Here is an 11627-nt window from a genome sequence, read left to right as displayed (position 1 = left end):
GTTGTAGTAAGCCTATGGACAACTTCAAAAGCTTGAGAAAACATGTTTGTGCCATCAGCTATAGAACTGTATGTTTACTATCTACCGATTTAGATTATTACAATCATCTTCGAGGGGAAAAGCCAGTCTGGGGCCTACATCAATAGGTCAAACATACATTTTCGTCGATAATGTGTGTGTGATCCATTGATTTACACTACTTTTCTCCTGTTAAAATGACAGCCGAAACCAGCATACAGTTGTACAGATGATGGTACAAACATGCTTTTTTCAAGTTACCTAACATCTGTAGATAGCCACCCACGAAAACTCAGACCTCAAAATTGTCATTGATGTGGCTTGCAGCACTGATATTATTGAATGATGATGATGATGATGTTTGGTTTGTGGGGCGCTCAACCGCGCGGTCGTCAGCGCCTGTAGTAAATCCCAATTTCACTCGGTCCAATTTTTCCACAATCCTATCTAGCCACTGTCACAAATGGTGATTATAAAATGATGAGGATAACACAAACACCCAGTCCCTGGGCAGAGAAAATCCCCAACGTGACATTATAGACTGTGCACTTGTGACGTGAGATCAACTGGTTTCTCTTCAATGTGCAGTTTACAGTCATTCGTACAGCTTTGAGCATTTTATTGAAAGTCCTCAGGAGCATTTATAGTTAAGATAACTGCATTGCGTTTGGCTTCTACAATGACATATGCAGTGACATCAGAGAGCGTTTGCAGAGTCTTGCAGAAAAACGACACTTACTGGCACATTAAGAAGCACCTAATTCTCCTGTAATAACAATGTCATACAAATATGTCTGTTCTAACGCAAACACTTTCCTTGTTATAAGTTTTTCACGTTTCTTTTCGAGTACTTTGTCCCAGTCGAAGTATCGAAGAGACATTCTCTTTAGTAATTTTTCACGGTGGGGTGAGAACAAATATTGTAGAAATTCCACTACACAGAAACTAGAAGCCAAATTCATGCAATCTACTCCAAATCTGGCACAATCTCCGTCAGAGGCAATTTGCAAAGGCATGGAAAATACAAAGAAAATAGTTACACTAACGGTTACGCGAGTACGAAACTGATGCTAGTGATTTGATCTGAAATTGCAAATTAGCTAGCGGAACTGGAGCATTTTCGCGTGAGGGGTTGTGACAGAAGTTCCCAAGCACTGCGCAAACACAATTGTAGGTGGCGGTTATGCAAAACGCTGTGAGAGCATCGACATTGTATAGCTCGCTGCATCAGACTGGCGTTGCTGCGAATTAGGTCACCCGCCACTAAATGCTGCGACAGTCTTGGCGAAATAAAAAGCTCCCAATTCAACTGCTATCACTGTCTGATAGACGAATATTTTTACATATATCCAATGTGGTTTGTATTGAGGCGGAGCTAAATTTTTTTCCCGAAAGACGATAATTTTTGCTACCGCATTATCAATTATAACGAGTTATCTGTTGATGCTACTCAATTACATCACAGATATTACTAGAAATACATCGGCTCTACGTGCATTCTGTTGTCAACTGGCTTCCAATATTGCATGATTCTCGCATAAGCGATGCAAGTACACCGACTTATTCGAACACATCGACGCTGCTGCACATTTTCCGATTCTAGAACTAGTACGAAGTCTTCGTCACTATACCAACACCAACACAGCTAGACCCGAATGCATTCAAGCAAAATGAATTCATGAATATGGGCATTATTTTGTGGACTAATTAGAATAACGAACTGTGAGGCTTGTATGTGCATGTGAAAAACTCTAGCGATTCGTTGAGAGCATGACGACTTTGGTACAAATGTAAACCGAGGAGAAGGAGGGTGAGAAGTTAATGGAATCGATTATACTACGAGAAATTACCTCACCTCGAAGCATGAATACATCCAGAGCTTAACTTGCATTTTATCGCAAATGTGTCTTTCTCACCCAGCGCAGGTGACTCCAGTTCTCAACATTGTTTTTTCTCTCAGTTCGAATACAAAAATAAATATCACTCTTGCAAAAGCGCGTATAAAGAATGGATGAAGGGGTGCATGCAGATTCCTAGAACAGGGCCACCCTTTTTTCTCTAGATTCATAAATGATCTCCTGACTAACTGTAGACAGTATTTCTGCCTGCTGTAAATTCAGATGAACAGAAACGAAACCGAGTGTAGCATTAGTCAGCCGTATCCATTAAATACCTGGGTGTCACGTTGCGCAGGATAGTAAAACCATATTTGTATAGTTCTACAGAACAACTATCTCCAATTCCAAAACACCATACAGCACACTTAAGGATTTAAGTGCGACGTTGTACAGTCAGTTTTTATTAGCTGACTTGGGAATGATTACTTATATGCTGTAGTACAGCACATCTCGATGACGAGAACATAAGGACCAGAGTTAAGAAGGTAAGATCTCTTATTAATTTTCATCTCATTCAGTTCATGTGACAGGGTTTTCATTCCCCATATATGGCTATTCATACTGTTGAACTCATCCCATTTTCTAAACAATATGAAGGCAGAAAAAGAAGAAGAATCGTAGTATTCTACAGAATGCTGTAGGAATCAATCTCTTAACACAGGAAGCCCGTGACTGCAATGTCTGGCCGAATCGAGTGGCCGAGCGGTTCTAGGCGCTACATTCTGGAACCGCGTGACCGCTACGGTCGCAGGTTCGAAACCTGCCTCGGGCATGGATGTGTGTGATGTCCTTAGGTTAGTTAGGTTTAAGTAGTTCTAAGTTCTAGGGGACTGATGACCTCAGATCTTAAGTCCCATAGTACTCAGAGCCATTTGAACCAATATGAACGCACGACCGGCCATCAAAGATGCAGACACACTGTAGTCCGTGTAGAAATAATGGTATTGGTGGCCATCAAAGATGCAGACCCACCGTAGTCCTTATAGAGATGGCCAGCAGCCATCTGTTGCGAATTTGCAGGTGCATAATCACCATCGGAGACTCTTCTAGACAATATAGCAAGTCCATAAACCACCACTTGTTCACTCACAAAGTTTTTGGAATTGTCCTTAGAACCAGAATGCTGTTAACCAGTCCCTTGCTGAATTATTAACACATGTGCAAACACTAACAGTTCCAACTTCTCACATATTGTGCATATACTATGATCACCAGAAACGTGTGCAGTGAAATGTAACTTAATTTGAAGAACCAGTGTCTATACAATTTGTTGAGTGGTACTTAAGTAAATAAATTAGTGAAATCAAAGTGAACTGGAAATTAGAATATAGATGAAAAACTTGGTTTAGTTTAGAGAGTTACATACTCGCAAACAGCGGGCCGAGCAGCAGAACAGAAGAGACAATGACCATGAAGTCAGCGAGTTCCACATAAGCGGGCGCTGTCGATTCAGCCGTCAGGGCATCGCCCGACCGGCTCACGTGTTTCTCAGTTGTCGTATGTGAGCAAAGGCCCTCGCCTACATCCCAAGAGCCAATGACCGACGTAAAGAAGATTCTTCGAGAAGCTATTCAACGTGACAGAAGAGGCAATGACCGGCTCACGTGTTTCTCAGTCGTCACATCTGATCAAAGGCCCTCACCTACATTCCAAGAGCCAACGACCGACGTTAAGAAGATTCTTCGAGAAGCTTTTCAACGTGACAGACGAGGCAATGACCGTGAAGTCGTTCACCTCCAGTAAACTGAAGTGAATAAATACGCGAGACGCAGTGGGCCAGACAGAGGGATGAAGTCAGATGAAGACGGAGACGGAGACGGAGACGAAGACGGACGGAGACGAGTCGAGAGACGAAGAAGGAAGAAAAGAAGAGTAGCAGTAGTTTTCAGTCAGTTTCGGTGCTGAAGACCGTCATGCAAGAAGAGTCTGCATCATGCACAGACGCACCAAGTCCGCCGCTGTAGTGGAATAGCAAGCAGCAGCCGCGGTGCCAGAAGACAGAAGTTAAAAGGTATTTGAAGTCTGGTTTTTACATACCCGGGTGACTCGTGAGGACGGGAAGGAGACGGCCTCACATCAGCAGTCACCTGTGAGCTGGGATGAAGACCTGACAGCCGAAGACTGGCAAGCGGGAGTCCGTGGTTCGAGTCCGGGACACTGGCCTTCCCCCGCCGCGCCGCTCCGCTGGTCGACGCACAACACACGCGGCCGCATAGAGAAGAGAAACACTGGGACGCCACTCCAAAGGTATCATCCGACGCACGACTTCGCTCGCAATAATTAAACCGGCCACCTCGAGCTGCGCGTCTCCCGTCAGCTGGGCGAGACTGCGACACGAGATACACACCGCTACGCGTAATCAGACGCCGCCACCGCCGCCGCTGCCGCTGCCGCAGCAGAAGACTTCACAAACGACACAGCTGCCGCTCTCCGAACCAGAATATTCCGTAAGATACAGTTGTACAAATCTTCAATAAAAGTTATTCTTATGTAAAAATGATGTTTCATTCGACCTCATACCCGAGCCAAGGAAGAACCCACCCTGCCCACATGTTGTTAAGAGAGAAAAGTTAATTTATTTAATATTTTCACCCTGACAGAATGCTTGAGAATGCTCATCCTGACAATTGACAGCATCCAAAGAGAAAACCCAGTTACATTTAGTAGCAGAAGTGTCACATTTAGTAACACAATTGTTACATTTGATGTCAGAAGCCGTTATAGTTGTTACATTTGGTGTCAGAGAAAAAACCTTTGGCTCAATATGAGGTGTGAATGACAGTCACTAAAGGTCCACAGTTAGTATTGTTTAATGTGTGAAAGGATAGAGGTTTGCATAGCAGTCGTAATATTTTCTTTATTTAGAAGTGTATTTTCTCTCATGATTTTAAGGGTTTGTCGAAAATATTTAAACATCTTTTTTATTCAGTGTGGTAAGATTGTGTAACTAATAGTTGTAAAATGATGACACGAAATCGTACAAAGTCAGAGTCAGCACCACAAGCGGTTTCTACTGATGAAGCTATTCAGAGCTTAGTTAATCAGATAGCACAGCTTAAAAGTGATAATAATGCATTATTTAAACAGTTGAGTGAGGTTAGGCAAGCCAGTTCAATCCCTCCCACCCTAGATTCCTCAGCAGCAGCCTTAGTAACTCCTTTTTCAGGTAAACCTGGCGAAGACATAACAGCCTTTTTTGATGATTTAGTAGCAGCTGCAAAGTTAGGATCATGGTCAGATGAACAGCTCTTACAAATGACAAAGTTAAGATTGACAGGAGAGGCTAAAGCACACGTATTATACCATGAAGAATTACGGAATGCTCCAACATTTGAGGAATTGAAGAAAGGATTGCTTAAACGTTTTCAAAAACAGAACAGCTGTAGATTTTATTGGGAACAATTAAACACTATCACTCAGAGGCAAAACGAGTCGTTAGAAAGTTTTGTAGATAGGATTAGAAAAGTTAATATTAACACCTATCAGTTGACAACTAGTGATGAAGCAAATAAAGTTATTTTACAAGAGGCAGAAGATAGAGCTCTGGATACATTTTTACGTGGGTTACCTCCTGAAACGTCCCGTCGTGTCAGGGCAGAATTTCCTAAAAATTTAGCGGAAGCTGTATCTGTGGCGACGGCTTTTGAAGAAATTGACATTGCCACCAGATACAAGGAGAAGCGAAATGTATTTTCAGCAGGAGTACGATGTTTTAGGTGCGATCGACAGGGACATATAGCAAAAAACTGCAGACAACCTCAATGCACTAATTGTCAAAGAATAGGTCACACATTCAAGGAATGCAGGTCTAAGAAAGTTTTTGGAAATAGAAATCAGTTAAACTCAAACGGGAATGTCGGAGCCGCCGCCAGGCGTTCCCAATAAAATTTCATGCCATTAAGGCGAATGTGAAGGCGGAATGCTGGTTGTCTGCTACCATACAGGATAAAGAGGCAACGATACTAGTGGATACAGGCGCAAACGTATCAATAGTGAGTAATGAATGTATTGGAGAAAAGAAATATGACCCTCCAAGGTATAGATTGAGCGGAGTAGGAGGAGGTACAGTGAAGTCATTAGGATGTACATCACTGATTTTCTATATTCACGGTGTACAATTTAAGGAAGATGTAGAAGTGGTAACAAAAGTAACTGACGGGTACGACGCGATCCTAGGACTGGATTTCCTGAATAAACATCACGCTAAAATCGACCTCAGACAGCAAACTGTAGAACTTAGCGGAATAGTGTTTCAGCTAGGTGACACCGCTGCAAAGGGCCCTCTGCCGCAAGATTTCCCTAACCGGAAGGCGAAATCAACTACACTGCGTGCAACGTCCTTGAAGGTTGATTCGCGGGATCAGATACCATCTGGCTCAGGAAAACTTTTCTGGATGACCGTTGACCCCGAGGTACCTACAGATACAGTGTGTCTAATAGAGCCTTTAGAGGAAAATGAGGAATTAGATGTATCACATTGTTTTGTGCGTAGAAGTGTTGTACGGGTTCAAGACGTTGAGGGAGAAAGAAAAGTACCGGTACATATTGACAATTTCGGAGTGGAGGACAAAGAGTTACATAAGGGAATATTAGTAGCTACAGTCAGTACTTTTGAAGAAGAAGATTTCATTTGGTCAGATATTAACGATGGTCAGAAACCAGACGCCTATAAAACCGCATTACGCCAGAAGATTGAGCATTTGAAAGGAAATGATAGAGACACGATAGAAGCAGTTTTAGTTGAGTTTCAAGATTTATTTAATGCAGAAGGTCCACTGCCAGCAACAGATATCACACAGCATAGGATCCCAACAGGAAATAGCCCCCCCAGTTTATAGGAAGCCTTATAGAGTTCCGCATCACTTACAGCCAGTACTGGATGAATTTTTAGAACAGCATCTAAAAGATGGAATTATAGAATATTCTGATTCGCCTTATAATTCAAATATCGTAATTATTCCAAAGAAGTCCCCCGACGGTACGAAACGATATAGATTTTGTTGTGACTACAGACACCTTAACAAACAAACTATCTCAGATGTTTATCCTCTTCCAAACATTACAGATATCATTGACAGTTTGGGTAACAGTAAATACTTTTCAACAGTCGATTTACGTAGCGGATATCATCAATTGGAAGTTGCTCCTGAAGATAGGCATAAAACAGCATTTTCTACCCCTGGAGGCCATTGGCAATTTAAAAGAATGCCTTTCGGTTTGAAAAATGCACCAGCAACTTTTCAAAGACTACTCGATGGAGTATTGCGAGGACTCAAAACTCAGCAATGTTGTGTATATCTAGACGATATTATTGTATTCTCCAAAGACATTAATGAACATGCTGCGCGTCTGCGTAATGTTTTTCAGAGACTTAGAAAAGCTAAATTAACATTAAATATGGAAAAATGTACTTTTGCATTGACAGAGGTTACATACCTAGGGCATGTCATTAGTGAAAAAGGAATTAAAACAGATCCTCGATTAATTTCGGCAGTTAAGGACTTCCCAACACCACAACGCGTTAAGGAAGTACAAAGTTTCATTGGTCTCGCATCGTACTACCGGAAATATGTTCAAAATTTTGCTGAAATTGCCCGACCCTTAACCCAATTATTGAAAAAGGGTGCAAAATTTCATTGGTCTGAAGATTGTGAATTAGCATTTCAAACCCTTAAAGATAAGTTAACACACAGTCCAGTATTAGCCTATCCAGATTATAATAAAGAATTTATTTTATCCTGTGACGCAAGTGGTCATTCAGTAAGAGTTGTTTTGAGTCAGAATATTAATGGCGCGGAACACCCCATAGCCTACGCTTCGAGACAACTAACAACGGCAGAAAGAAATTATTCCACAACGGAGAAAGAATTGTTAAGTGTTATTTATGGTATCAAATACTTTAAATGCTACTTGTATGGTAGAAAATTCAAGGTTATTACAGACCACGCAGCTTTAAAATGGTTGCTCGGGTTAAAGGATCCATCTAGTCGTCTCACCCGTTGGGCCCTATGTCTTTCCGAAATGGATTTCGAAGTTATCCATAAACCAGGCAAAAAACACACGAATGCAGATTGTCTCAGTCGGAAAATAGCACTTTTGGAAGCAACAGGCCGAGATACTGAGGACTGGAGAAAGGCACAAGATGAGGATACAGAATGCAAAAAATACGCAACTCAAAAACAATTTTGCTTTGAAGATGGTGTATTATGCCGTAAAACAAAACTTGGACCGCGAATTGTTGTTCCCCAACACCTTAGACAAGAAATAATGGCAGAGGCCCACGATCATATCCTTGCAGGACACGGTGGACAGCGGACAACCGAAAGACGCGTAGCAGAGCGATTTTGGTGGCAAACCAGAAAGCAGGATGATGCGCAGTACGTTCGTAATTGCATTGCGTGCGCACAACGAGCAGAACTTTCTCGTTCAAAAATACCCTTACAGAGGCTCCCCGAAGCTTCATGTCCATTTCAAATCTGCGGAATCGATCTCTACGGGCCATTTCATAAAACACCGGCTGGTAATAAGTACGTTCTTACAATTATAGATCACTTTTCACGCTATCTAGCTATGGTGAGTCTCCCAGATCAGCAAGCAAATACAGTTGCCCAAGCTTTAGTTAACAACTGGATACTTAAATTTGGCGTACCTGAAGCTATTATCACAGATCAGGGATCTAATTTTATGTCGGAATTAATGAAACAGCTATGCCACTTACTAAAAATACGTAAATTACGCACAACTCCGTTACACCCGCAGTGCAACGGGCGCACAGAAAGAGTTCATCGGACAATTGGCAAGATGCTTAGTTATTATATTAACGAACAACATTCTAATTGGGATACGTATTTACCAATAATCGTGTCAGCATACAACGCCAAAACGCATGAAGCAACTGGCATGTCACCTTATGAAGTGGTCTATGGGAAAAAAATGCCGTCCCCTTTTGATGTAATCAGGCAGAAAAATGGAAAAGTCGGAGAAACAGTAAGAGATTTCAGTCGAATGATGAAGGATGTATGGAAAAAGGTTCAAAAATCTAATACAAAGGCTTTGGAACGACAGGAAAGATTAGGTAATACCCAAGCTAAATATCCAAATTACAAAATAGGTCAGTGGGTTATGGTTTCAACTCCTTATATTGCGAGAGGAAAAACGAAGAAATTTGTAACAAACTACAGAGGTCCTTATCAAATTATTGAGATCACGTCAGCAGTCAACGTTAAATTGCAACTGCCCACCCGAACTACCATTGTCCATGCAAGTCGTTTAAAACCTTTCAAGGGCGCTCCCGATGTAATTCCTTCATCAATAGTGTCTGCTTTTCCGAAGGGTGGAGGAAGTTCCCGTAAAGGAAAAAGAGTGGCCACGCCAGCACAGCATACAGACATGGCACCATACAATCTTCGATCAAGGGTGCGAATGTCCTAGTGGAATCTTAGTAGACTTGGACAGTATACAAATGTAAATAATTAATAAATGATAATGGTTTATTTTTTAAGGAAAAAAAGGTTGAACGTAGATTGATGTAGATCTTGTAGTTAACAATGTATTTCTTCTTTTCTTTGTTTTTGTTTTTACTAGGTTGGTAGGTTCATAACCATGTTGTTTGCTCTTTTCAGAAAACGCCATGCAAAGCATTTCCTACACAAAACCTATCCCACCTCAATTACTCCCTAGACAGTTCCCTTCTGAAGTCATTAGGTATGTTCATAAACTCGCACAGCAAGGCAAAATTGATGCCAATGTTATGATGCAACATGTCTTAAAATTAAAAGGTGAACGCAAAACTAAAATTATAATTTAGGAACGGGTATATCTGGAACCTTTGTGTTGGTGTTTCTGCTTTGTACAGTTTTCTTTTATTTAAGACGAAAAAATAAGCCAAATAATAATATACCACTTCATCAAATCGCTGTTAATTGGATACCACACTCTTAACTGGCGTACTTCAGTAGTTACTTTTGAGCATTAGTGTATTAATTTTGTTTATTGTACTTCATTCTTTATTAAACAGTCTCTTGTTAAAATAAACAATACTGTGGACTAGATATTCTTGCATTCATATAGGGTAGATTAAACAGGTGTTGCTAGGTAAATTTCTAAGTGAATAATCTATTTTTTGTTTATTCATTGTCATCAAGATTTGTTACACTTATTATAACCATTTATGTGTGAACTATGTGATTCATGAGCGTACAGTGCTTTAGTAAAGTGCTAAAGTATTTTCAACATACTTAATGTGAAGCGTGTGTAATCTTCTAAGTCGAGAGTTTTCATTGCTTATGTTAGTGCTTTTGCCGTGTGAAGAGTGGAGGAATGTTGAGTGGTAAATTCGAGGGCGAATTTCTCCGAAGGGTGGAGGAATGTTGAGTGGTACTTAAGTAAATAAATTAGTGAAATCAAAGTGAACTAGAAATTAGAATATAGATGAAAAACTTGGTTTAGTTTAGAGAGTTACATACTCGCAAACAGCGGGCCGAGCAGCAGAACAGAAGAGACAATGACCATGAAGTCAGCGAGTTCCACATAAGCGGGCGCTGTCGATTCAGCCGTCAGGGCATCGCCCGACCGGCTCACGTGTTTCTCAGTTGTCGTATGTGAGCAAAGGCCCTCGCCTACATCCCAAGAGCCAATGACCGACGTAAAGAAGATTCTTCGAGAAGCTATTCAACGTGACAGAAGAGGCAATGACCGGCTCACGTGTTTCTCAGTCGTCACATCTGATCAAAGGCCCTCACCTACATTCCAAGAGCCAACGACCGACGTTAAGAAGATTCTTCGAGAAGCTTTTCAACGTGACAGACGAGGCAATGACCGTGAAGTCGTTCACCTCCAGTAAACTGAAGTGAATAAATACGCGAGACGCAGTGGGCCAGACAGAGGGATGAAGTCAGATGAAGACGGAGACGGAGACGGAGACGAAGACGGACGGAGACGAGTCGAGAGACGAAGAAGGAAGAAAAGAAGAGTAGCAGTAGTTTTCAGTCAGTTTCGGTGCTGAAGACCGTCATGCAAGAAGAGTCTGCATCATGCACAGACGCACCAAGTCCGCCGCTGTAGTGGAATAGCAAGCAGCAGCCGCGGTGCCAGAAGACAGAAGTTAAAAGGTATTTGAAGTCTGGTTTTTACATACCCGGGTGACTCGTGAGGACGGGAAGGAGACGGCCTCACATCAGCAGTCACCTGTGAGCTGGGATGAAGACCTGACAGCCGAAGACTGGCAAGCGGGAGTCCGTGGTTCGAGTCCGGGACACTGGCCTTCCCCCGCCGCGCCGCTCCGCTGGTCGACGCACAACACACGCGGCCGCATAGAGAAGAGAAACACTGGGACGCCACTCCAAAGGTATCATCCGACGCACGACTTCGCTCGCAATAATTAAACCGGCCACCTCGCGCTGCGCGTCTCCCGTCAGCTGGGCGAGACTGCGACACGAGATACACACCGCTACGCGTAATCAGACGCCGCCGCCGCCGCCGCTGCCGCTGCCGCAGCAGAAGACTTCACAAACGACACAGCTGCCGCTCTCCGAACCAGAATATTCCGTAAGATACAGTTGTACAAATCTTCAATAAAAGTTATTCTTATGTAAAAATGATGTTTCATTCGACCTCATACCCGAGCCAAGGAAGAACCCACCCTGCCCACGTGTTGTTAAGAGAGAAAAGTTAATTTATTTAATATTTTCACCCTGACAGAATGCTTTAGAA

The sequence above is a fragment of the Schistocerca nitens genome, chromosome 2 (assembly GCF_023898315.1).
Source record: "Schistocerca nitens isolate TAMUIC-IGC-003100 chromosome 2, iqSchNite1.1, whole genome shotgun sequence".
In the NCBI taxonomy this organism is placed as follows: Eukaryota; Metazoa; Arthropoda; class Insecta; order Orthoptera; family Acrididae; genus Schistocerca; species Schistocerca nitens.
The sequence above is the reverse complement of the archived record's forward strand: the minus strand, read 5'-3'. Positions refer to the sequence as shown.